We start from the raw sequence: 24,873 nt of genomic DNA on the forward strand, positions 1-24,873 counted from the left end.
CTTGATCTGGTAGTTATTAAAAGAAGATCAGTTATGCTAAGGTAATCAATTTTTCATCCATTGGAATTAAAACTGTCTGGATGTAGCCCTGGTTTAATTGGCAGGTGAGTTGTTCGTCTCTGCAGTGGGTACAGATTAAAAAAAAAAAAATCTGCAATAATGAATCTTTTCTTTAGACTAATTCATACAAGATTAGATTTAATAAATAGAAGCTGACGAGTGGCAGAGGAACGATCCCACGAGCATCAGGCACTGCAGTACTGGCCCAGCAGCACAAGGCCAGGTCGCTTTTGCCTTGGTTTGTTGTTGCCTTCTTGTTTTGCTGCTCTCAGGAAACGTGATAGCAAACCCCATTTCCAGGCACGGTGGTTGCCAGCTCTGAGAGGTGTTTCATCTACTTCAGCATGGCTGCTTGCAGAGAGTGGGTTGGTTATAACCTTCTGTTCCACACGTTTGTTACTTAACTACTTTAATCTTTACTTCTTCCATGCAAAGCCTGAGGTTACAATTGATAAATAAAAATAAAAGGTTTTTAGCTTTTAACAAGCTGTGTGACCCTGTTAAGATTAATTTATCTGCAATATTTCTTATTTTTTCCTCTGAATGACTCCAGCTCAGCCACTTCCACTGTTGAATAAAGGGAGCCTTAAATAATTGTGGGCCTTAATTAGATGAGAAACTGTGTGTAATAATATAATGAATTATTTGTTTGACGTTAAGGAGTACTGTCAGAATACTTTGTACTGACAGGTGCCAAAAAGTCACTGCAGTTGCATAGTGCAAGTTTTCTCTCTCATTATATGTGGTCTAATTAATAATACCATGTGTGCAGGAGTTGTTTACTGAAATGATTGGATGCATCGGTTGTAAAGTAAGGTGCTTGAGACTGAGACCTTCAGAGTCATTTTCCAGCTGCCTTCCTCATGTGAGGTATTTTTCTGGGCACAGACACGGAGAGCGGCAATACAAAGCCAGTAGCTGAAAACAACCTTATTGCACATCCGAAGCGGTAAATAATTCCTGAGCAGCACATTTCATGTGGCATTACCCCGCACTCAGATGTCTGAGTTCTTAAACAGTTCAAAACCATGCAACCTTGAGAAGTAAAATGGACTTGGAAGATGGGATTGTATTTCCCACAAAGCGAATCAGAAAGGTGAGGCGGGCTTGCAAAGCCAGCCATGGCGGCAGGAGGAGTGGACCCATCTCAGCCTCGCGCACCGCCTCTGGGGTGCGATGTTTAAATTCCTTCTGACTGCAAGAGCCCAGCTGCACCGTCTAGACAGCCTACGACTTCTGTCCATTATAGAAAATCCAGATGTGCACCTACCGCACCAAATCTGGCTCACAGACAGGTTCTCTGCAAGGCTGGTGCTGTTTCTTCAGGACTGATGTGCTGCAGCACACCTGGAGTCTGGGACTGGCCCCAGGTCTCTGGTGTCAATGCACATGCAAGAGGAAAATGGGTGATGGGAGTTAACTTCTGCACTGCTGTGCAGCTGCTTGTGGACTGATTTATTTTTGTATTCTGAGTCAGATACCATTGCAGATCGATGGAATTTGCAGTGCGTTGATGCTCCTGAGTTGTTCCAGCTGCTGCCAGGGGAGCTAAGGAGAGCAGTGTTTCTGCTATGCACATTTGTATTAAAATGCTCTTAATGTAAAACATCTCGTGTGAAGCAGGTGGTCTTCTGTGACCCCACGGGCTGTGGGATCACCTGGTCTGAAACGCAGTCTGCATGGCTGGCAGGAAGCTGCGCGGGTACTTGAAAACACACAGGCATATTTTTAAGTTTCAAGAACATAAGTACAGAAACACGGAATTTTAAAACAAAACAAAAAACTACCTGAAGTGCCAAAGTGCAAAGCCCCACTCCCTTTCCCCAGAACAATATTCCTTATTAGTAAAAGAATATATTTAGGCTCAGCAAAGGAAGCATTTCAAGGGAAGGTGCTGACAAACGGACTGAGGATACCTGATTGCTTTTCCAAAGATAAGCTTTCTTCTCAAAGAATGTAAATAGAGGGTAGTAGTATTGGGTTTTAATCTCTCTTCTTTTAAATGCTCAGACAGCGCAGGGAGCACAATGCTGGAGGCTCTGAATGCATTACTTCCCTTAAAAACAACGACAAAAAACTGTGGTTTTTTTGGAAAGCACAGCCCTTCCAAAACCCTGCCTGCGGCTCCGAAGCACCCCGCGGCACCGGGTCGCTAGAGCCAGCAGCAGCAGCCTTGCCCTGGCGACACAGAGCCCCTGTGTAAGCTGTCAGCTTGTGTCGCTCGGCAGGATTTTGAGAGAAGGCGGGGGAAGACCTAATCACTTCTGAATGTGTAAGAACAGAGCCAGCAGCTGGGTTTGATGTGGTTTTTGGGATGGGACATAAAAGTGCAGGCGAGGGAAGGGAAGCATCGGAGCTGCTGGCCTTACAAAAGCTCAGCTGCCGAGACCTGCTCTTGCAAAATGCTCTTTAACGTCTCGTGCTCTGTGCAAACCAAGTAAGTGTTGACTAAAGCATTGGCCAAAACCCTTTTTTCAAAATGCTGGGGATTGCAATTAGAAAAACTGTCAGGGGTTTGGTGTGACCTCCCTGCACACAGACTGCTCCCCGCTGTCCCACGCCACGTCCATGCTGCTGAACGCGCCCCGTTTTCCCTCCTTGCTACCGACTGATTTTTGCATGGTTTTTAAGACTGCGTATAGAGCTGCTGTGTTTAACTGGTAAATACTGCACGTGCCTGGGGAAGACTTCATTTGCCGGGCTACTAAACCCGTGCATTTATCCACACGTTCACAAGTCATTGAAGAAGAGCTGGTTGCGAGCCCCCAAGCCCTGCTTTCTCCCTCTGCCCTGCATCAGCCGCACGGGACGCAGTGTGCCGAGGCTGCCTTGTGTCCCGTGGGCTGTGCTGTTTTGTCCCGTTCTGCCCGTGCTGTGTCGTCCTGTCCGGGAAATGCACGCTTTTCTGCAGAGACCAACAGAGGCAGCGGGCAAAGAGGAGCCTTCTCCTTCCAGCGTGTTTTCCTCTGAGGAGAACATAGCATTATCCTTGTTAGGACAAACTAATTGGGTTTTGGCTGACTTCCATTTTTCAGCATTGGCATTTCGTGTGTCACCATTTCTGCCTCTCTTCTATATTTTATCCCTTCGTTTAAACCCCATGTTTATTTCTTGGCAATTATGCGCGTCTGGGCCAATGTAGTAAATTGTACTACTATATCGTCCTCAATACATGCATAAATTTTTATCCTCCAAAATTGTTTATGCAAATAGGTTGATAGGAAGAGAAATATGTAGTGTGGTTCTTCTCTTTCGTGTATGTTGATGGGTTTCTGCAGCAAGCAGCTCCTCTCCGTACAGACTAAACAGCTCTACACATACTGCAAAAGCTGATTTAAAGAAATGTCCCATTCGTATCCACGCTGCCACAGCTCTGCCCCATGCACAGGGCCTTGCTGTCATGCTTTAAAATAACTTTGAACCCCAACCCTGCAGAGCTGTAAGCAGTTGTGCCGCAGGGGCAGGGAGGTGATGCTCAGGGTGGTTGCAGCCACCTGATCCTGCAGCTCTGAACGTGTGCTTCCAGGTTTCTCCTGACTTGAGGGCCATTATGAGTTCCTTGTGGTGCTCCTTGCACGAGCTGCAGGATCTGCAGAAATAGGGTTTTGCAGAGCTGGGCACCAGTGCAGCTTCTGACCGGAGCAAGCAGCGTTGGGAGCCTGGGGACCCAGGGACGAGAACTCCTGGGGGGGGAAGCTGAGCACTGGCCCCGGCTTCACCTTGCTGTTGAGCAAAGCCCTCGGGAGGTGCTGAGTTTGCCTTTCCGGACAGCACAGCTTGGCCTCAGAGCCACTGCAGGAGCTTTATTGCTCTTTTGTTATGATGCTAACTTGAAAACGAGGGGAGGGTTTCAGCCGTTTGTCTTTTGCCGATGTATTTATCGCCTTAAAAGACTTAACCAGGTAGTGAAAAATTTGATAAAACATCCAACTGCACTAGTCTGAAATAACACCGATGCCTATCATTGGTTCGCCTGTTGTATGGACGTTGTGAAACTGTTCTGGGTCTTAAATCTTCCACTATCTGTGAAATAATCATAAAATTGTTAAAACTCGATCTGTAAATCCTGGGCAATTGAGGCTCTTCTCCCCTACCCCACCTTAGTCTGGTTTTTATTTCTTAGCAGAAGTAATTGGTTTCCATGACAAGAATAAAGGATGCTTCCCATCTCTTTGTTTTTTATTGCTGTTGTTTTGCAGCCCCACAAATATTTAATGGTATTTAATCTGCTTTTGTAATGAACCCCAGGCAGCCTGCATCCGGCCGCTCCTGCGGGAGCTCTTGCGCAGGGCTGCAGCAGGCGCTTCACAGCGTCAGTAGCTCTGCTGTGTCAGGAGCTGCAAGTTCGTGTATTGAGTCCAAATTAAATGGCTTAGAGTCTCCCCTGGGTGCCCCCGCTGCCGTTCAGGACACCGGTGGAGCAAAGCGAGTGATTGTGCAAGCCCGGGGGGTTGGCTGGGCTGCTGGGAGCTGCTGCCTCCGAGAGCTGGTGGGACCGGCTGCGGCTCACATAGCCACGGGCTTGGTGTGATGGGACTAAACCAGAGCTCCATCGTTTTGTCCCCACACATAGGGCTTTATTCCTAAGGGATGAGGAGGGGGCAAAAGGCCCCTTTTGCCACTGACCATGCCACCTCTCCAAGCCTCACCTCGAGCAGAAGCACAGCCCAGAGGCTGTGGGGCTGGTTCTAGAAATAGTTCTGTCTTCTGCTGGTCGTAGTATGCTGCCATCGTGCTATTTCTAGCTTTACGACTCTGGAGAGGCCCATATCTGCGCCAGGGTTTGGGTTGGAGATGGCGGCTGCAGCCAACAGCCTTGTGTCAGCTGCCCCTGGTGGCACGAGCACCTCTCGTGGCGTTGGCTCTTGCTCAGCCTCTCTTGCTGCAGGGTTAAGGATTCTTTGCAAGTTCTCCCTTCCCTCCTGAGACGGGAACATCCCATGGGTTTTCAAGGAAACGGGCTTTACAAAATTACCCCTTCAGCTGGTTCCAAGTCTCAGCCGTGGCTTTATTCTTTATGTAGAAGGATTCCCTTAGTTGGCCTCGAGTCTATCTAGGGACCCATCTGAGGAGTTGGGAGCTCTGAACACGTCACGGGAATAAGCTCAGCAACTTGCTGTGTGCTGAGCAGCCCTGCCTTGTGCTGTGTGTGTTACAGGCCGTGTGGCTGGATCCTGTAGAATTGTTTGCCCTTAATTCATGTGAGAATTTACTGATGAGCAATGGTGAATCAAATCTGGGGAGGGCTCTGATGCACGGTCTGAACTTGTTCAAGTGTCTTTCCTGCAGCTTTTGGCTTATGATGTTTCCAGACAGGCACCAGGGATAGAAAGAGAGGGATGGGAGAGCAGACAGAAGGTGCGGAGGAGTGCCATGGGCAGACCTGGTCCAAGCCCCAGGTCCCTGCTGGCCACAGGGCACCACCGCCTGCCTGCAGCACTGCCAGCTGCTGCTGTGCTGGGAAGGGCTGCGAGCGGGGCTGCACAAACCTCGCTCTGGGATGCTCTTCGGGACGGTGAGGTTTGAGTCTTGGTAGCTATGACTGCACCGGAGGGATGGGAGCTGGGCGACTTGGCCAAACTTGGCTTGGGCGACACCTCCTATCATGAGGGAAGCTCAGCTCTGCTGAGGCCGGGTCTGTCGGGGACCTGCCTGCTGTCCCAGCGATGCGTTGCCTCCTCTGCTGTTGCTTTATTTGCAGCCACTCACATGGGAAAGGATGTGTTGCCTTGTTTAAATGTTAGCATGTGAAGAATGAGCGTTGGGCGAGCATATTTACAGCGAGACTTCTTCCCGGCTGTTCTGGCTGTGCAGTCGCACATCTCTGCTCTGGGTGAAGGACTCCTCCTGCAACAATGTGCTGCAATTACACAGGCAGAAAGAGATTATAACTGGCAATGTTTGATTCAAATTTTTGCAGGTATCAGCAGTTTTTCCAACCAAAAAAGCTTTTAGCTCTTGGGCAGAAAGTCAAATGCCATTTAAATGCATAACCATCAGGTTTTGAAAAAATCAGGGAGCCAGTATGTTTTCCCTCTTTCTTCGGATAAGCTCTCAGCTCAGACAAAACCTGACTGAGGATTCAGTCAAGGCTGCTGCTAAATTAGCAGAGCAGGTCTGTGAGACAAACACAGCTTCAACTTGTCAAGTAAGGAATTCTTAAAATTCTTGTATAGAAAGAGGATTCGTGTCATCAAACCTTTTAATCTTCCCCCTCTCCCAAGCACTGCCCTCCTGCCCCTGCCCTCCATCAAGGGACACCTGGGTATTGGGCTCAGATTTATACATTGCCTCCAGGACTCCTCCAGTTCCCCAAATCAAGGTGTCAAAGGTGTAAACGACAGTGCACTGGCAAGTGCAATTGCACCTGAGAACTGGGCTTTGGGATGCAAAGTGGGGCTGAAAGGTGTTAGGATCTGGTACTTCAAAGGATCAGGCAAGGCACCAAGCAGTCAAATCTTCACGAAGCTTACCTGCTGGTAGACAGCTCTGCTAAATGACTACAGCTGTAAGAGAAGGGGCCATCCTGTTTCTGGGTTTGCTTGGTCAGACCTCCTGGATGAAATGTAGCTCAGAAACAGTGAGGTCCTGGTATTTGTCTGCCTTAAAGATTTCCTTTTCCTCTTAAGGAAGTTATCTTAACTTCTGGATGGCTTCACCTTGGACCTTAATGGAGCCAGAAATTTGGAAAAAAAATAAAAAATCACCTGCCCCAAAAAAAAAAAAAAAAAAAAGAAAAGAAAAAAACCCACAGCTAGGAAACCAATTTAATATGCACCCAGCCTCAGCAGCTTGTCCCACCATGAATCGGCTGTGTGGTGGTACTCCCTGCTCTGCAGCACAGTAACACATCTCTCTTATTTCGCAGTTCAAGGTTGACGGCGAGTGGTGCACCTGGATCAACTACGAGCGCTTCCAGGAGCTGGTGCGAGAGCACGAGAGGAGCGGGGGATCGAAGACGTTCACAGCAGCAGACTACACAGCCAGGACTCCTCGCTGGGCGCTGTTCGGGTCCAGCCAGCGGGGCTTTGATCCCCTGGATGTGAGATACCAGCGGAAGAACAAAGCAAAAGACATCTCCGGGTGCTGATGTCAGGGTGGGGCCCGCTGATCTGCAGGGTGGCTGATGGATGAGCTTTGGTTTTCATTTCCAGACTAACACCATTATCAAATCTGTTCACGTAGACTTTCTGAAGTTGGATATTGAGAAGGATGTCTTTGTTTAATCCTTCCCTCCTGTTTTTAGGGCTTCTTGGATGGAAGTATTTATAACGCTTTTTATCTTGTACAAGTGGTGTGAGTGAGCCGTGTATCGCCGTTGGCAGCGCCATCGGGGAGGCTGTGCTCGTGATCTCTGCGGCTGATCAGGTGCGGGGAGCAAGCGTTGTTTTTACTTCAGTGCCGAGTTGTAAGAGAGATGGGGGGTGCACCCAGCTCAGCTACAAAAAGTGCAGTGTCCATAAGGATAAGTGTGACGGGAATTTAGCCACTGCTGGCTGGCTGAGTCTGTGCAGGTGCAACTGCAGGCAGATCTAAAAGCCGTGCTGAAGGCCTTGTTGTACCAACAGCTGTACCTTTATGTGTTTTGAACGCCTGCCATCTGCTGAAAGACCCTGTCTGATGCCCAAGGTTCAGCCTATTGGGGGTGGTGTAAGTAACAGCACCCCTGTTAATGTCGTGTGCAACTTCTGATGTCTGTCCAGATGTTTTCCACCTTCATGGTTTTGGCAATGGGTACTTTCCAAGCTGTTTTACTCCAGTCTCCCAGCAGCCTTAACCAACACACACAACTCCTCAAAGCCACGCTGGGCTCATGGAAGGATGCGTTTGCTCCACCTGGGCAATTTGCCAGCCTGGGTGGGTTTAAGCCAGCGGGCAGCTCAGCACCACGCAGCCATTCACTTGTTCCCCACAGTGGGATAGGGGAACTCCATAGCCAACTCCCCCGCTTAATTGCTCAGCATGACACCGTAAGTTATGGGATATCCCTTGGGCCCGTTTGGGTCACCTGTCCTGGCTGTGTCCCTTCTCAGCTTCTTGTGCACCCTCAGCCTTCTCGCTGGCAGGGCAGCATGAGAAGCTGAAAAGTGTGGCTTTGTTGAAGCACTAAAACTTTGGTGTGTTACCAACATTATTTTTCTCCAAAGTACGGCACCATACCAGCTGCTGTGAAGAAAATTAACGATATCCCAGCCCAAACCAGGACCCAGCATCACCGCTGGTTTGGATGGAGGTGGCAGTGTGATGTAAGTGAAAACCCAATACGATTGATTTCTTTTGGGTCAAGAAAGCAATTCTTGCCATGCTGTGGTAACATCCGGGCATGGGGTCCGCTGACACATCCCCAGGGGTTGCTCTGAGAGACCCTCGTGCTTTGCACTCCATTTTGAGGTACTGGGGTCTGGCTAGAGAAACGTATTTAAACGAGAGAGGGGTGGGTTGTTTGCTGTTGGGAAGATCACCGCTCCCATCTGCCTATGTGTTTATGCAGTACCCTGTCGGCTGCAGTCTCAGCGTGAGCTGATGTGTTAGGAAGGACTGGCATGAAAATACCCAGCGCAGACCCTCATTGGGGAAGCACCGCTGCAGTGAGGCTGTGCGTTCTGTCACTGAAGGCCTGAAATAGCCCCAAACACCCCTTTTCCCTGCCGGCTCTGCCCAAGTTTCCCCCAGGGGCCAGGAGGGCTGCCCCGCACTCTCCCGTTCCGCTGCAACGTGGGGGGCAGCAATCAGCGGAGCTGCCCCGCTTCCTGCAGCGGCTGCCTGATGGAAGACTGACACTGCTCCAGCTGAGGAGCCTGGCCAAGCCAGCTGCAGAGACGTGGCCTGAACGGAGACCCAGAGGTGCCAGCTGGGGATGGGAGGAGAACGCAGTCACGCTCCAGCATCTGCACCCCCGCTGGGCTCCAGGTGCTCGCAGCGCTCCCACCGCTGTTGGCTCCGCGAGCGCTTGCAGCCTGCGATCCTCAGAGCCCACGGCAGTGTCAACAGGTGCTCCTCAGATTGTGACTGTTTTTAAGATTACCTCATTTCTTAAATTGTTAAAAGTGATTCTGAAAAAGAAAGAAAATAAAAAATAATTTTCCCTAGGGCACCTAGGTGTGTCATAGTCGTGCAAGACTCTGTGAGAGGGGATGCTAACAGGATTTTAAGGATGTGAAATGCACAAGTGTTGCAGAACATCTTTTTCCTTCATAGCACGGGGAGCAGAAGCGAGAGTGCCCACATGTCTGTGGGTGATGGAGAGGGCTTGGTGGATGGGAAGCAGCTCCAACAGGCTCATGGCAGCTTCTTCACAAAGCACTGAACAGAGGCTGGAGCTGGTGAGATGTCACCACGCTTCCGCAGGGACACAAGTGGCACCTGCAAGCCCTGGGCAGGTATAGGACATTTTGAAGCCATCTCTTTGTCTTCATATGATGGAAACCTGGCATGCCAACCGTGCTGGTGTGCGTGCACTGCATCACCCAGGTCTGAATGCAGGACTCAAGCAAGCAATGGTTTGCAAGATCACAGAATCACAGAACTGTAGGGGTTGGAAGGGACCTCGAGAGATCATCGGGTCCAACCCCCCTGCAATGCAGGTTCCTCAGAGCAGGCTGCCCAGGTAGGCGTCCAGACGGGCCTTGAATATCTCCAGAGAAGGAGACTCCACAACCTCCCTGGGCAGCCTGTTCCAGTGCTCCGTCACTCTCACTGTGAAGAGGTTCCTTCACATGTCGGTGCGGAACTTCGTGTGTTCTCTTGCAGCCATTGCCCCTTGTCCTGTCCCCACAAACCACTGAGAAGAGGTTAGCTACATCCTTCTGTCTCTCACCCCTCAGATATTTGTACACATTAATGAGATCCCCTCTCAGTCTTCTCCAGGCTGAACAGACCCAGGTTTCTCATCCTTTCTTCATAGGGAAGATGCTCCAGGCCCCGTGTCATCTTTGTGGCCCTCCGCTGGACTCTTTCCAGGAGATCCCTGTCTTTTTTGTACCGGGGAGCCCAGAACTGGACACAGTACTCCAGGTGAGGCCTGACCAGGGCAGAGTAGAGGGGGAGGATCACCTCCCTTGACCTGCTGGCCACAGATGGTTTGGGCATGCTCAGCTGCGCTGGTACTTGCAGGAAACCTGGCCAGCTGGGGTGGGCTGCAGTGAAGGAGCAGGGGGGAAGGCAGGGGCATGGGTGGCCTGGGCTCCACCAGTCTGTCTCCTGCTGTGCTAGGGGCCCAGCCCTTTGAGCAGGGCTGGGGCTGGGATGGTTGCTGACAAGTCTGGTGTTTGCCATGCTCCTGTTAAACCAGTGCAGTGTTTGCTGGGAAAGAGAGGCTGCATCTCATCCTGGTGGTTTTGCTGCTCATTGAATAGTGGAGGAATGACCTGGATTCATGAAGGTATCAAAAGCTCTGGGTGAGGTTCTTGGTGTGTTTGGTCCTGCAGTGGGCATTTCTCACTGAGCAAGGTCTCTGAAATGACTTTTTTTGTTTCCTTCTTATCACATTATAAACAAACAAAACTCCAAAATTATCATGGGAAGTTTGTCTTAGGGGCTTGGTTTCCTTAAACTGGCTGGTGAAGGGCTGCTCTTCTTTCCCCTTGCTGGGGAGTGATTTGTTGTGTTCCCACCACAGCTTCACTGCAGGCTCTCTCATCCTCTGCTCAATCACTCCTCTGATTTTGGTCACATTTGACACCATTTAACTTGCATCTGGGCTTTGGGGTGAAGGTTGGCAGCACTGGAAAGCCCAGGAGCTCTTTGCAAAAATGCTCTGTGCTCTTTTCTGAGAGCCCTGTGCTCTGACTCCTGCTTCTGATGGCAGGGTCAATGTGAAGAGTATGAATTCTCAGAAATTCCCAGTGTTGGACTATGTTCAAGTTAAAAATTATTGTATTGTAGGCTTATTTTACAGAACTAATGCTGTTTGAGTAAAAATACCCGGGGTGGGGTGCAGTTATCGGAACACAGCTGTTTATAGGGTGTGGAGACCTCTCCAGCCAGCCACCAGCTCTGCTCTGTGAGGCTCTGGAAGACCTGGCTCATGTCTGCCAGCCCAGGCAGCTGTGGCAGGGCATCTCCCCAGCCCCTGGATGCACATTTAGGTAGTGGTCTTCCCCATTTTCTGCTCAGCTGTGCCATTATGCTCATCCTCATTCCTCCATGTGTCCTCTTGTGATGGTAGGGTCTGCGGGTACCTTCCCATCACCCAGTCCAGGGGAAGGCAGGTTGCATATGCAATAAGAAATAAAATCCACAATATTTAACTGCATCCACGTTACAAAATAGCGAATCCTCCTGATGCATGCATACCAGCCCTGGTAGAAGCAGCAGAGGGACGATGTGGTCCCAGCGTTTCGCAGGCGTGGGCTGCCCTTTAGCAGCCTGCAGCTCCTTCCAACCAGTCTGGGGAGAAAGAACAGCTTTGTGAGACGTGTCTCCAGGCCTCCAGCCTCCTGTGGGTCACTTGGGTTAACTGAGGTCTTCAACAACTTCAGCAAGCCATGTTTATTTTGTGGGACTCACGTTAACCCCAGGGCATCAGTTGTGTGTGGGTGCGGCTGGAGTTGGGCCGGGATGTTTGGTGCCCACCGTAACGCACTGTGTTCCCCTGGGTGGACACCAACTCTTCTGCACCCGGTCCTCCTTCCTGGGCCAGACGCCTGCCTCCTTCATCCACCTCCCTGAGAGCTGAAACAGCCGTAAATCACGAGTGGTCACCACACCCCCTTCCTTGTCCGTGCTGAGCCCTGGTAGCAGCCGGCACTGCCTTGGCAGCGACTTCTGTGCCTGAGGATCCCCGGGGCTGCGCATCACCGCCGGCCGCCTGCTGCCCTCAACAGCTGCTGTGGTCATTAGCACTTCATGTAAAATGCCCCATAAAAACCCTCACAGTTCCTTCCCTTGGAAATCCTAGGGGAGCCCTAAAGAAAACCCTGTCTGCATGGCTTCTCTGTGCTGCAGCATCCACAGTTTCTTCTCCCAGCCCCTATTGGGACATGGAAATTGCTGCTGTCCCCTTTATGCATTGCTTCTCCATGGGCCATTTGGCTGAGCTGAAATAACAGCTTGTTCCTGCTGTGCGAGGCCTCTCCCTCCTCTCTCTGGTGTCCCCACGCTCCCTCTGTCCTCCTTCTTTGTCCCCACGATCCCTCCCTCCTCTTCCTGGTGTCTCCATGCTCTGGCACTCTGCATTTCCAGGGCTCCAGGGCAGGTCTGTCCTGGGGTGCCGTGGAGCTGGGGCCGATGGAGCCACCACCACCAGGGCTGGGAGAAGGAGGTGGGTGACCCATGCAGGGGGCAGCTTGGGGCTGCAGGTCCCCAGAGCCTGCACCAAGGCCACCTCCGCAGTGGGATCTGCGTGGGGGCTGGTGCTGAAATGTCTCAGAAAAATTGTGATTTCCCCTGCTCAGAGGCTAGAGGGAAAACACGGCCCCAAAAGCCAGGCAGGGTGGTAAGTGACGCTGCATCCCGCCCGCGTGTCCCTTTTGGGCTGTCTAACATCTGGAAGCTGTGCAGAGAGCAATTTGGGCAGGATTCGCTCCTACAATTACACTTGCATTGCCTTGTGCTTAGAGAAAATCTTTCAATGTACGTATCAGAAAGCAATCCTCTTACACGAATAGCTTTCAATTGTACAACTTAATACAAACTGCCGCAGTTTCCAGGACGTGCTCTGTGTAAGGCGCAGACAGCCAGGGCCGGTTGCGGCTGGGCTTCCCCCGTTGGCAGGCGGCAGTGGAGGTGGTGCTTTGGGCACACCGACATTGCCGGCGTGAAGTTCCTCATCTGCACAGGAGCTACACGCCTGGCCTGAAGTGGCTGCTTTTAGATGTAAAGCCGATTGTCGCCCTCTGGGATGCTCGCATGGGCTGGGGTTTGTGCGTTTTCCCCAGCATGATGTGTTGGTATGGGATGCGCTCAATGCACTCTGCAAAAATAGGGATCGTAGAATGGCTTGGGTTGGAAGGGACCTCAAAGATCATCCAGTCCCAACCCCTGCCATGGGCAGGGACACCACCCACTAGATCAGGTTGCCCAGGGCTTCATCTAACATGGCCTTGAACACCTCCAGGGATGGGGCATCCACAACCTCTCTGGGCAGCCTGTGCCAGTGCCTCACCGCCCTCTGAAAATTTTCCACCTAACCTCTAATCTAAATGTCCCCTCTTTCAGTTTAAAACCATTCCCCCTTGTCCTGTCATTATATACCCAAGTAAAAAGTCCTTCTCCATCCTTTTTGTAAGAACCCTTTAGGTATTGAAAGGCTGCAATAATGTCTCCCCAGAGCCTCATCTTCTCCAGGCTGAACACCCCCAGCTCTCTCAGCCTTTCTTCACAGGAGAGGTGCTCCAGCCCTTTGGTCATTTTTGTGGCCCTCCCCTGGACCAGCTCTAATAGGCCCACATCCTTCTGGTGCTGGGGCTTCAGACTTGGATGCAGCACTCCAGGTGGGGCCTCACGAGGGCAGAGCAGGGGGGCACAGTTGGGGATGCAGTTGCCCTTCTGGGCAGCAAGCGCACACTGCTGGCTCATGCTGAGCTTTTCATCCACCAAAAGCCCCAAGTCCTTCCCTGCAGGGCTGCTCTCACCGAGTTCTTCACCCATCTGTCCTCATGTGTGGGATTGCCCCGTCCCAGGTGCAGCACCCTGCACTTGGCCTTGTTGAACCTCCTCAGGTTCACATGGGCCCACTTCCCCAGTCTGTCCAGGTCCCTTTGGATGGCATCCCTTCCTTCTGGTGTATTGACTGCACCACTCAGCTTGGTGTCATCTGGAAACTTGCTGAGAGTGCACTCAATCCCAGTGTCTATATTGTTGATAAAGGTACTAAACAGCACCGGTCCGAGGACAGACCCCCGAGGGACACCATTTGTCACCAGCCTCCGCTTGGACCCAGAGCCATTGACCACCACTCTCTGGGTGGTCTCTCTGAGGTCTCTAATTAAACACAGTCTTTTCCTTTCTGCCAGAGATTCGTAAGATATCCTGATATGGGAAGATGTCTCCGAGGTCACAGTTTCAGGATCAGCCCATCTTTTGCAGTTTTGCTGCCCTGTGGCCGTGGTTAGTTCTGACCCAACCCATTTTCCATAGCTGCCAGTCAGACAGCAGCCACTGCACTGCCACCAGGGCACTGGCTGGGGGGGGTCCCGTCTTCCTCGCTGCCCCCAGGTGGCCCAGAAGCCTCCCAAGGGACTGACCTTGCTTTGGTTTTGGGGGATTTACCCAAATCCAGGGCACAATGTGCTTCAAGAGAAGAGGGTCTTACTGCTTTGACAGCCAGCCTGGAGGCTCGGGAGGTTTGATGCTAAAGGCAAATCAGGCAAAATGGATTTTAACCACTTAAAGCCTGGAGCAGAGGGGCTGTGGCTGAATTTTGGGGTCCGGGCACTGAGCCCTGTGCCCCAGCTCCTTCTCCTGGTCCGTCCCGTCCCTTCCTGGCGCAGGCTGGCATCCCTCCTGGCTGCTGCTGCGCCCTGACTCACAGCGTGAGTCATGCGGTGGCTGCGTGTCGTTTCTTGAAGGGGATAAATCTATTTGTTTCCAAAAATCTCCAGCTGGAAAACATCCCCCAAACAGAGAATTGTCATCCATCAGCTTTGTCTTCATCTGGCTCCCATCCTAAATCATTTACGATGTTAGAGCCACTATCGTGCCTTGAGGGGCGAGGAAAAAGACGTCTGAATTAATTGAAGGAAGGGCATCTTTTTCATTTCATCAATTGCAAATTGAGTCGGGAGCTGGTGAAGGCTGTGTGCCCGGCGGGAGGGGCCCAGGCCACACAGCAGGACACGTGCTGCTCCAGCAGCTCACTGCGAGGAAGGGGAGGGGGGAAAACTAAACCTGGGGAAATATTTCAAGAAAGCCTTGGGTTTCTGGAGCTGACCCTTCCTGGAGGTGGGAGCCCACTGCTTCCTTCCCTCCTTCTCCCCAAACCCATCTCTGTCTCCATCCCACGCCGGCCGGCAAGCCCAGCTGCAGCAGGGGTGGAGGTGTTGGGGGTCTCATTTACAGCAGCAATGGGACCTTCAGGTGGAGGTGACACTCAGGGAGAGCCCACACCAGTCGTGACCAAAATCCAGGCAGCAGCAGCATGATTGAAGCCCATGAGAGCATTAAGCAGGAGCAATTTCATGTTTACGTATCTCACCAACCCCTTCCCTGTCCCTGGTGCCTGCATCCCACCAACCCCATCCCCATGTCCCCAATCCCACCAGGGGCGTCCTTCAGCTTTCTGGAGCTGGGCCATCACACCAGGTTATCTCCCCTGTGCTGAGACAAATCCTGTCCTCTGCCTTCATCCCAGGACAGCTCTTCTTTGCTGTTAGTTGGAAAGAATGAGGAAGACAAGGTCCTTGCACAGTGACCCCACGTTGTAAGCAATGCATAGGCTTTGCTCACAGGTCGTCCCAGAGGTGGTGCTGGGATGCTCTCCCATCCTCAGAGGTGCTGGAAAAAACTTCTAGAAAGAAGGTGAAGGTGGCCACAACATGCTCAGTGGTGTTGGTACTGGGAAAGGAAAACTGGAGGTGCTCTGTGGTGGGAGAGAGGTGCAGGGTCCGTGTACCCCAAATCACAGAGGGTAGAGGTTTTCCATCAAATATTGGATGCCTGTGGGGTTATTTATGAGGGAAACATTCTGGTCTCTTTTCTGAAATGCAGTGGGCATCCTGCAGGGGAGCATCTTGGGCATTTGCAGGCGTGGTACCCACTGCCAGGAGCAAACAGCTGGCTGACATGGGGCATCAGCATCCTCTCCGTGGGGGGAAGCCCCAGGCAGGGCTGGGGCTGGGCTGGGACAGGCGGGGGCAGAGCTTGGGCTGGGGGGGGGGGTGAGGGGGGGGCATCAGGGCCTTGGCGATGCAGAGGCAAATGCAGGGAGCAGTTTTATTTGGTCCCATGATTGAAAGTGTCCTCCTCAGATGCTGCTGTTCGCATCGCACTGGGAATACTTTGCTGTCGCAGCAAGCTTTTTTATTATTTTCACTAATTCTTCTTTTTTAACAAAAGCTTGTTGTGCATTCTCTATACTGTTCCATACCCCAGCTGTGACTCTCCCCGTGCTGCCTTCCACAGCTGGGTGACCACCACACGTAAATTTGGGGGGATGCAGTGGAAAAGATGCCCCAAACTGCTTGTTTGGCACAATATTGTTGGCATAAGAAGCTTTGCTATGGCAGAAACAGTCTCCAGCAGCTGATCTCTTGCCCCAGCTGCGGTGGGTCCAGGCTTCCAAACAAGCTCCGTAAAGCTCAGACCTCGTTTTCCAGGAAATTTGCATCTCCCAAGAGATATTACTACATTTTTTATTGTTTTATTTTCTCCTGCACTTTTCTCCACCTTCTTATTTTTAAAGAAAAAAAGTAACTAAAGGTATATATTTTTTTTAAACAATCTCTTTTCTTGAATGAGGAAGGAAACTTCTCAAGGCGTTCACAACCTAAAAATAAATGTTCGAACTGGAAGATAGCCGGGAACTGATCTTTCCTCATGGGTGGTGTCTGCTTTGCCGATCTGGTGTTTTCAGGCCTCCCCATCCCCTTTCAGGGCCCACTGGGTTGGATGGATGGGGGCAGCTGCTCCCCTGCTCCCCATCACACCACAGCTGGCGGCATCTTCAGATGCAACTTTCTGAACCCAAACACTACTTTTCAGGTTAGATCAAAATCAAGGAGAAAGCTTGCAAGGAATCATTCCAATCATTACAACAAAACAAAACAAAACCCCTTGAAAATATTCAGAATGTCAACAAATGTCAACACTCATTTGAAAAAAAATGTGGTTAACTGCTGAAATCCCCCATTTTTTAAAAAAATTATTACTATTTTTTTTCTGTGATGGAGCCAGCTGTGCTGTGGGTTACTCCAGAATTCGCTCTCAACCCTGCTACCCAGAGCATCAGCTGGTTCAGCTCCTGAATCCAGCTGAGGACAAGTCCCTTGTTGGCAGGGCGGCTTCAAAGCCCTTGTGTGCCCCAGAGGGGTGGCCATGGGGGATAAGAGGTGCATCTCCTTGCCCCCACGAACTCCTGCACCCACCACCTCCACCCTGCCACTGTTGCCCACGCTTTTGCTATGGCTGGGAGTTTTTGGGATGCTGCTGCTGACATAACCCTCACCGCTGGGGCAGCCACCTGGGAGCTTAACCCGCTGCTGCCTTGCTGGACTTCCTCCTCTTTGCCAGGGGCTCAGATGAGATCAGCTGTTTAAATCATCTTAGTGCTAAATATGTGTTATTTGGAAAACAGAGAGAAAGCATCAAAGCCGTGAATAATGAGCTGTTAAATGCTGCCTTCGCTTGCGGTGTATCGCCCCAGGAAATGTGAAGCTGCTTGTCAAATTATCCTCAGCCCCCTGAGCTGCTGATCTGTCATCCCCAAGCCTGCTTCATGCTGCTATTTCTACTTCTTTTCTCCAAAAGCCAAAAAGCCAACAGGGCTGGGGGTCGGAGACCCCACAGGGGTGTTGACACGGAGCTGCTGGCATTGGCGTCACAGGTTTGGGCTCTGGTTCCTGCCTTCCCTTCCTGAATATGCGATACAAAACACGTCCCCGTGCTTATTCTCAGTTTTACTTCCTCACTTCTTGTAGCTGTTATTCCCTCCCCGGCTGTGTTTGGCAGCCCTCAGGGACAGGGTGTCCTGGGAGGCTGCAGCCTCGGCAGTTCCTGGGGTGCTCCTGCCTGACTCCTGCGGCACCCGCCCAGCGAGGTGACAGTAACAGGCTGCTGGGTGACCCATCCTGCCCTGCTGGCAGCAGGTTCAGGGCTTTCAGACAACGTCCAGTGTTGGTTTGTTCTCGGTAAATGTGCTCGGGCAGGCAGCTGACACCACGCGGTCTGAAACAGGAGCCAGAGACAGGTGAGGGTACAACTGCCTGTGTGGTATCAAGGCTGTCCCAAATAAAAGTGAAATAAACCCACTGGAGATTTTAAAAAATAAAAAAATGGAGGTCGTGTATCATTTAAGGAGAACCTGCAAGTCCTTTTTAGGGTGAAATAGGCTAATTTATACGAAGAGAACTAGTGGTTTACAGCTTCTATTTGCCCTTTTGGGTCACATTTTTGGCCTCAAATTCCACCTTCTGATAACACAGCAGGGACCCTCCTTGAACACTGACCATGAATCTTTGTTTTGACTCAAGAGCTTCTCCTGGAGGACCCCCACAGGTGCTTGTCCTGGCAGCAGCACCCGGATGAGCATCACCGAGGGTTCTTGCACAGGGAGGGCTCTTCCAGCCTCCCGCAGCTCTTCCCCCCCCCCCCCCCCCCATCTCCCCATGACTGCAAGCCAGAGAAGTGAATACCCAGGTTTTTGAGACCTGGCGTTGAACTTGGACTTGATACTTGTGGCAATGATGGCGTTTGGCATATTTCAGCACAATGTGAGGTACATGGTGGGTTTTCTTGTGTGCTTCTTTTCCTCCCCAGCAGCCCACTCTGTGAACGACACAACGCATCGTCCCTGTATTACAGAAATCCAGTCTCCAGAGTAATTTAGGAGGAAAAAAAAAAAGTGGTGAGCTCTGCAGGCAGGGGCTGAGGCTGCAAAACGAAGAGGGCTGTGTTGGACTGGGGCATTAGTATTTTACTAATAAAAAATTGTTCATTGGTGACAAGCTTACGGCATTAGAAGAAAAGCTGCTCTGAGCTCTGCTGGGCTTACACAGATGGTGCCAAAATAGCTAATTTTGACTCCTAAAGTCCACTCAGAACAAAGCATTTTAGCTTCTTTAAACAAATAAGCTATGAAAGATACTAAACACCTTGGAGAATGAGCAGTGAGAAAGCCAGGCCGTGAAAACACATTAATAGCCAAGTTTATACCCAGCAGTTTCGAGCCCAGCTCAGAGGGACAGGCGATGGGGCTGGGCTTTGCTCTTGGTGCTCTCCATTCCATTAGAGTCCCTGGGGCTGTGGGGCAGAAATGTCCCTGTTCTGTGTGAGCAGAAGGCTGCCTGCCAGGCTGCCGTGAACCTGCAGCTTCTCCAAGGGCCGCATATACTGACTTGGGAAAGGAGAAAACGTGTGCAGATGAATATTGTCACCTGCTCTGCTCAGGCACCGTGCGTCACTTGGAGAGCATCGCTGCCTTCCCTCTCACATCTTTTGGGTGTTTCTAAAACATCAGGGGCAAAGATGGATGCTCAAAATCCCTGTAATGAACCCACCTGGTTCATCTCATGGAGGTGCCCCATCAGGCAGGTTGGCACAGGGACAAGCCAAGGTGGTTTCCTGCTGATGGAGGGGAGCCCAGGTTATGGTCAGGGACCTTTGTCCCTAAACTCCGGCACCGCAACCGAGCCTGTAGGGGTTGACGTCGCATCTCAAGCCTGGATGTGTCCTTCTGATGTGTCGGGGTGGCCGCGCTAACAGCATGCTCGTAGTTCAGAGGGCACAAAAAGGCCTTCAAAACATTTTTGGCTCATTTCTAGTTCTGTTTGTTTTCAGGTGAAGGCAAGAGGTTCAAGGCTGCAGGGGTTTTGGGGTTCACCTTGCAAAGGTGCTCTGTGCTTGGAGCAAAGCCCTCCCCGAGATGGGGACCACGGTGTCCCCAGGCTTCCCTGGCCCTGGAGCTCCCTGCAAAGTGGGCTACAGCTGGAGAACAGATGTGGACCCCGCGTCTTTCCCTCCCCACTCTTTGAGTCTGCCCAAAGGAGGACCAGACGGGTCCCACCAGCCTTGGTGAAAGGTTAATGTGAGTTTAAAAACAAGGATGTGGGTTTTCAACAATTAGAAAGCAGAAAATTAACAAAATGAGGAATAATTTCTGCTGCTGGGTTTCCAGGCCATAATTCTGCACTGATCCTGGGCACGCGTAAAGACAGCAAGGTCCATCTGCCTGCTGTTTTAGAAGGAAGGTGAAAGCAGCAAATGGGAGCTGGGTTCCACCACCCTCCCTGGCTCTGATGCCCTGCTGCAGGACAGGGCTTCCTTGGGCGAGCTGGGCTGGTGGGTGCCCTGCTGCAGCTTAAGAACAGCTTATCTCTACATTTTTCCTTTTTTATGTTTACCTGCATATTTATTTATTTATTTATTTATTTTATTCCTGAAGATTTCAGGAAGGCTCACACCAGGAACACCCGCAGGGGTGGTGAGGGAAGCATGGCTGGGAAGCATCGCGTTTGGAGCTCCCACAGCACCACGCATGGGAGACTCGTGCTTACCTAAAGCTTCAGCATTGCAAACTCCCATAATTGGTTGGTAACGTCAAATTTACAGGAGCAGATGTGCTTATAGGTGGTTGCAGTGTGTTTGCTGCTTCCCCAGCAGCTCCTTGAGGACCCTTCAGGCGTGGAGCTGGCAGCACCACACATCCGTCTCCATCTGCCTTCATGCGCTGCATACAAGTTGGACGTTTCGAGCAGCAAAACCCACTTGGATCCTGCAGTTATTTTCACATAGGGTCCGCTTTCTGCAACTTGTGCTCTCCCAGGTGTGTGTTATCAGGCATACCCCACTCCCATGAAAGCCACTCTGCTAAGTGGAAGCTGCAGCATGGCAGGCAATGGGTTCTGGAGGAGGAAAACCAGCTGCAGGTGATTTCTCTACAGGTGGACCCTGTAAGGAGGGAAGGGGGGGGCTTGGCAAGGCTATAGAAGCCACTGGGGCTGTCCAGAAGGAAGGAGGTTGTTTTCAACTTCCAAGGCAGTCTAGTGAGCACGGGAGATGTGACACTGAAGGATACTTGTGGATGGTGCATGCAGTGAGTTTTGCAGCCTGGTGGGAGCAGGGATGGGGGTGTGCTGCCTGTGCTGCTGCCTCAGGTGGGCTGTGCAGGTGGGTTTAGCAGTGAATGCAGCTGAGGGAGCCCTTGGCTGTGTTCTGGGGGATGTGTGAGCCCAGGGCTGCCAGCAGCTCTTCCCTTGTTCTGGTGCTGTACAGCATTAGCAAAATTCTTCTTATAATAGAAAAACAGGAAATAAAATAAAAGGGAGAGGTGTGTGGGGTGTTCCCTTCTTAATGAGTTCCCTTCTTAATCTGCTCTGGCCTCTCAGAGGCCCAGAAATCTTCCCCAGAGATTTCTGCATCCTGGCTGGGCAAAGCCTCTGCTTTAGGAGATGCTGGTGGATGCAGGCAGAGCTCCCCCTTCCCAGCAGCAGTACCCAGCCTCCAGGCTCTTTGCTGCTGGTTTGTCACCACACTGGGATGATCGAGCTGGCAGGGGTTGAAAGAGGGACTTTGGCTGCATGAGGCTCACAGGTGGATAAAAACAACCTTTAATTCAGGTTCTGTTGGGGCATCCCACAGCCTGTTGGGAGCCCCTGCATGGAGCAGGGTCCTGGGTGTGCTGCTCAGAGCACCGTGGGCTGAAGGGAAGGGAGTGTTACAGCTCCGGCATCCCCTCTTACCAAATCCTTCCTCTTCCTGCATTTTAGCCTGGCATGCTGTGTGCTGGGGGGCATCTGTACTCCGAGGTGGGTTGGCTGGAGCTGCCAGGCACAGGCTCTGCCTCCCAAGAAAAGTCAAACTCTGGAGGGATATTGCTGTATTCAAGCTCTCATTCAGCCCTCCCACCCTGGCACTGCTTCATCTCATCCCACTGGTCCTCCTCCTGCTTGACTTAGGTGCTCATGCTCCTCTCACCTGTACGAGTGCGATGCCAATGGTGGGCTCTGGAGGTTTTGTCCTGGGTGTGAGCAATCACCCCGACCCTGAGGGCTGGCAGGGTAGGTGTGCTGCCTGCCCCCCGTGATGCTTTGGCCAGCCCGGGGCAGTGGGGGCTCTGGGGATTCTTTTCCCTGTCCCCTTGACACAGGCAGCGGCTGGGCACAGGGCTGAGAGCTGCTCTGACAAGCACAGGAAGGGCCCCTGCATTAGACTGACAGCTCTTGCAAAACCTGGCCCAAATTCTGTGTCTGGCAATGCATCAGTGCTGGCAATACTTTCAGTGGGGGGGGGGGGGACGGGACGGGGGAAGAGGAGGCAAAATTGCCAGTACTTACATTAAAAGCTAGAGTTTTGGATGATAATTTGTAGGTGAATGTTTCTTTTCTAACTTCTGTCTGGCCAGCCTGTCTCAGGTATTTATTTCCTGGCTATTATTGTAATAACCAAGTGCATCAAAACGATGATTGTTCATAATTGTAATCCTGTGAAGCTTCACTAAAAAACAAATGAGCTCTGTACAGCCAGCTGTGTCTTTATGAAGTGGTCTTGGATGGGTTTATTTAAAGCAGTTTTTCACATTACTTTTATAGCCGACCTCTTCAGAGCGAGGACGCGTCAGTAGATTTTTATATTGGCTCTGGCAGCTGCTACCAGGCACCCAGTCTGACCCTGTGGGGCACTGGGCTGCTGTTGGAGGAGGCTTTGTGTGTCCCACTGATGGCAACAGAGCAGAGAGCAGTGGGGCAGGGGTCCCCCAGTTGCAGCTGAAATTGCAGGTTAATTTGAGCATCGGTTTTGTTGTGAAGGGGGGTGGGAAGTGTTTGTTTGCCAAATCCATGATGGACTGAGTCCTGTACCGTACCCAAGTTCACCAGCGCAGTGGGTATTCATTCTTTGGTTATGTTTCTCCTCCCTGTTTTCTCTTTCCTCCTCCAAGATTAAATGGTGAACACAGGGAACATCCAGGCCCTCTTGAAGGATCCTTGCAAAGCTCTGATCTCTTCAAAGCTGCTGTTTGATGTCTGCTTTAAAAGATGCTGTGCAGGTTTCCTGATGCAGCCTGTCACAGGTGGATGTCCGTGCAGTGCTGCAGGGATCTCTGCTGCAGGAAGGGGAGCTGGGGGTGCTGGCTTAGGCACAAGCCAAGCCATTGCCTTGTGTCATGTCTGTTAACCCAAGAAAAACTATAGGAGCCTGAACCTGGCACCAAATCTTTGTTCATCCCCAGCAGATGAACTCCATAAATCATTTTGGTCTTGGAAAACCTCCCTGGGAGGTCTGGATGTTCACAGGGTGGACTGGGCTCCCAGGAGTGCAGGGAGCCTTGGAGGGCCACAAGGAGAAGGTGCCAGGCAGTGGCCACCACTCATATTTTGCCCTCGTATCCCACTCCCAGACTGCTTGAGGCCGGCAGGGACCTCTGGGTCCTTCAGGGCCAACCCTGCTCCAGCAGGCCACCCACAGCAGGGTGCCCAGGACCACCTCCAGGTGGCCTTTGAAGATCCCCAAGGAGGAGACTCCAGCACCTCTCTGGGCAGCCTGTGCCGGTGCTCGGTCACTGCACAGCACACGAGTGCTGCCTGGTGTCCAGAGGGAGCCTCCTGTGCCCGTTTGTGCCCACTGCCTCTGGTCCTGGCACTGCGCACCACCGAAAGGAGCCTGGCTCCGTCCTCTTTTTATCCTGTCAGGTATTTATGGACATTGATGAGGTCCCCCTGAGCCTCTCCTTGTAGGAGAGGTGCTCCTGTCCCTTCAGCATCTTCATGGCCCAAATGCCTTTCTGCTGCCTGGTTTGCAGCAGAAGGAGGAGAAGGAAAGGGGCTCTGCAGAGGATGCCTGCATGGCTGTTGGTGCCATTGCAGAGGATGTGGCTGCAGGGCTGGGGCTCAGCATTTTTGGGAAAATCTGGGGTTTCCTTACAGATCCATGGAGCATTTACAAAGTTCCTGGTGCTCACTGTCGCTGTTGCAGGTTCAGCACTGCTGTGGTGCTGCAGAGCAGGCTCGTGACCAGAGAGCACTGGTGTGCTCCTTTCCTGGCTGTGATGTGGAGTGCACCACTAAGCAGCACGTCCCTTATTGAAAGCCCCACAGAGACAGATGCAAACATTTGCCGTTCATGGTCTGAATCCCACAATGAACAGTTACAAGCAGTGTCAATGATTTTCTTGCTCTCTTAGCAATTTTGTAGCATCAGATCCTAAATCCTGGCCCATGGAAGAAGGATTGGATTTGCAGAAGCACCTACAGCGATGAACTGCTTGACGTGGATACCACATTTCAAACTGACTTAAGCTGTTTCCTTTGTACATAAATGCTGAAATCACATGAAATGTCTTCATTCTGCCTCCATTATCCAAGTGTATCTTAAAACCCTCTGATAAAGCCCTGAGCAACCTGGTCAGACCCCATGGCTGACCATGTTTGAGGGGAAGATTGGGCTGGAAACCTCTGCAGGTCCCTGCCAATCCCAAATATCTGATGACCAAGGACAGGGTTTTGCTGTGTGTCATCCAAAACAACCACCTCTGGTACTGAGCCCTCCAGTTCCCTCACAGCCAGGATTTGGCACTGGTTTGGCTCCTTGTGTTGGGATGTAATGGGAGGCATCACAAGTCCTTCCTGCAGCAAGGACAAAGCAGGCTCTGCTTCTTGCACCATAGAGCCACCAAAAAAAAAAAACACTCATTTTTCCCCCATCATCTTGGTTGGCTTAGGGTGAACCAGGAGGGAGGTGTTCTTCTTCTTTTGAACCATTATCAAAAATCAATTTTTTCCCAATTATTTCTATATTTAATCAGCAAATATCCAATTATATAGGGATAAAGAAATTATGTCTCCCTCAGCAAACCTACTTTTCTTTTTCCCTAAGGAGAGGAGAGGTCTTCCCTCAGGATTATGTGATTAAATAGAGGTTTAGAGGAGAAATCTTGCTTTGTTACTCACTTAATCTCAAATCCTCTCAGAAGTGAACTGTACTTTACAGATGCTGAGCAAGGGATCTGCAGGCTGATCACCTGCCTGGCTTGGGCTCAACTGCCTGGATGCAGATGTGAGCCTCAGCCCGGATCGGCCCTCAGCAAAGGATCTCTGAGCAGTCCCGGCTTCCTTTCCTACAGCTGCTCACCCCTGCTTTTCTCCTGAGATCCACTTTGAAGCAGCAGGAGGGGCCCTTCCTCCTTCAGTGGGGTTTTGAGCCTCATGTGGAGCCCAAAGTCAT

At 51.4% G+C, this 24,873-nt stretch overlaps 3 long non-coding RNA genes across 3 annotated transcripts in view; 2 read left to right on the plus strand and 1 right to left on the minus strand.

Annotated features, from left to right (window-relative positions):
- Nucleotides 1–303: 303 nt before the first annotated feature.
- Nucleotides 304–10,289, plus strand: LOC118158116. Its single transcript, XR_004746791.1, has 3 exons — nucleotides 304–316; nucleotides 5,412–5,418; nucleotides 10,137–10,289. It is a non-coding gene; the product is annotated as an uncharacterized LOC118158116 (long non-coding RNA).
- LOC118158117 lies at nucleotides 9,125–16,452 on the minus strand. The gene is made up of 3 exons (XR_004746792.1): nucleotides 16,439–16,452; nucleotides 14,247–14,250; nucleotides 9,125–9,250 (listed from the first exon to the last, which is right to left on the minus strand). It is a non-coding gene; the product is annotated as an uncharacterized LOC118158117 (long non-coding RNA).
- A 3,643-nt stretch (nucleotides 16,453–20,095) lies between these two features.
- The window catches only part of LOC118158115, a 43,900-nt gene continuing 39,122 nt past the window's right edge, over nucleotides 20,096–24,873 (plus strand). The window contains exon 1 of the long non-coding RNA XR_004746790.1: nucleotides 20,096–20,749. This is a non-coding gene — a long non-coding RNA (uncharacterized LOC118158115). The remainder of the gene's footprint in view (nucleotides 20,750–24,873) is intronic.

This window comes from Oxyura jamaicensis, assembly GCF_011077185.1.
Source record: "Oxyura jamaicensis isolate SHBP4307 breed ruddy duck chromosome 19 unlocalized genomic scaffold, BPBGC_Ojam_1.0 oxy19_random_OJ106421, whole genome shotgun sequence".
Lineage (NCBI taxonomy): Eukaryota > Metazoa > Chordata > Aves > Anseriformes > Anatidae > Oxyura > Oxyura jamaicensis.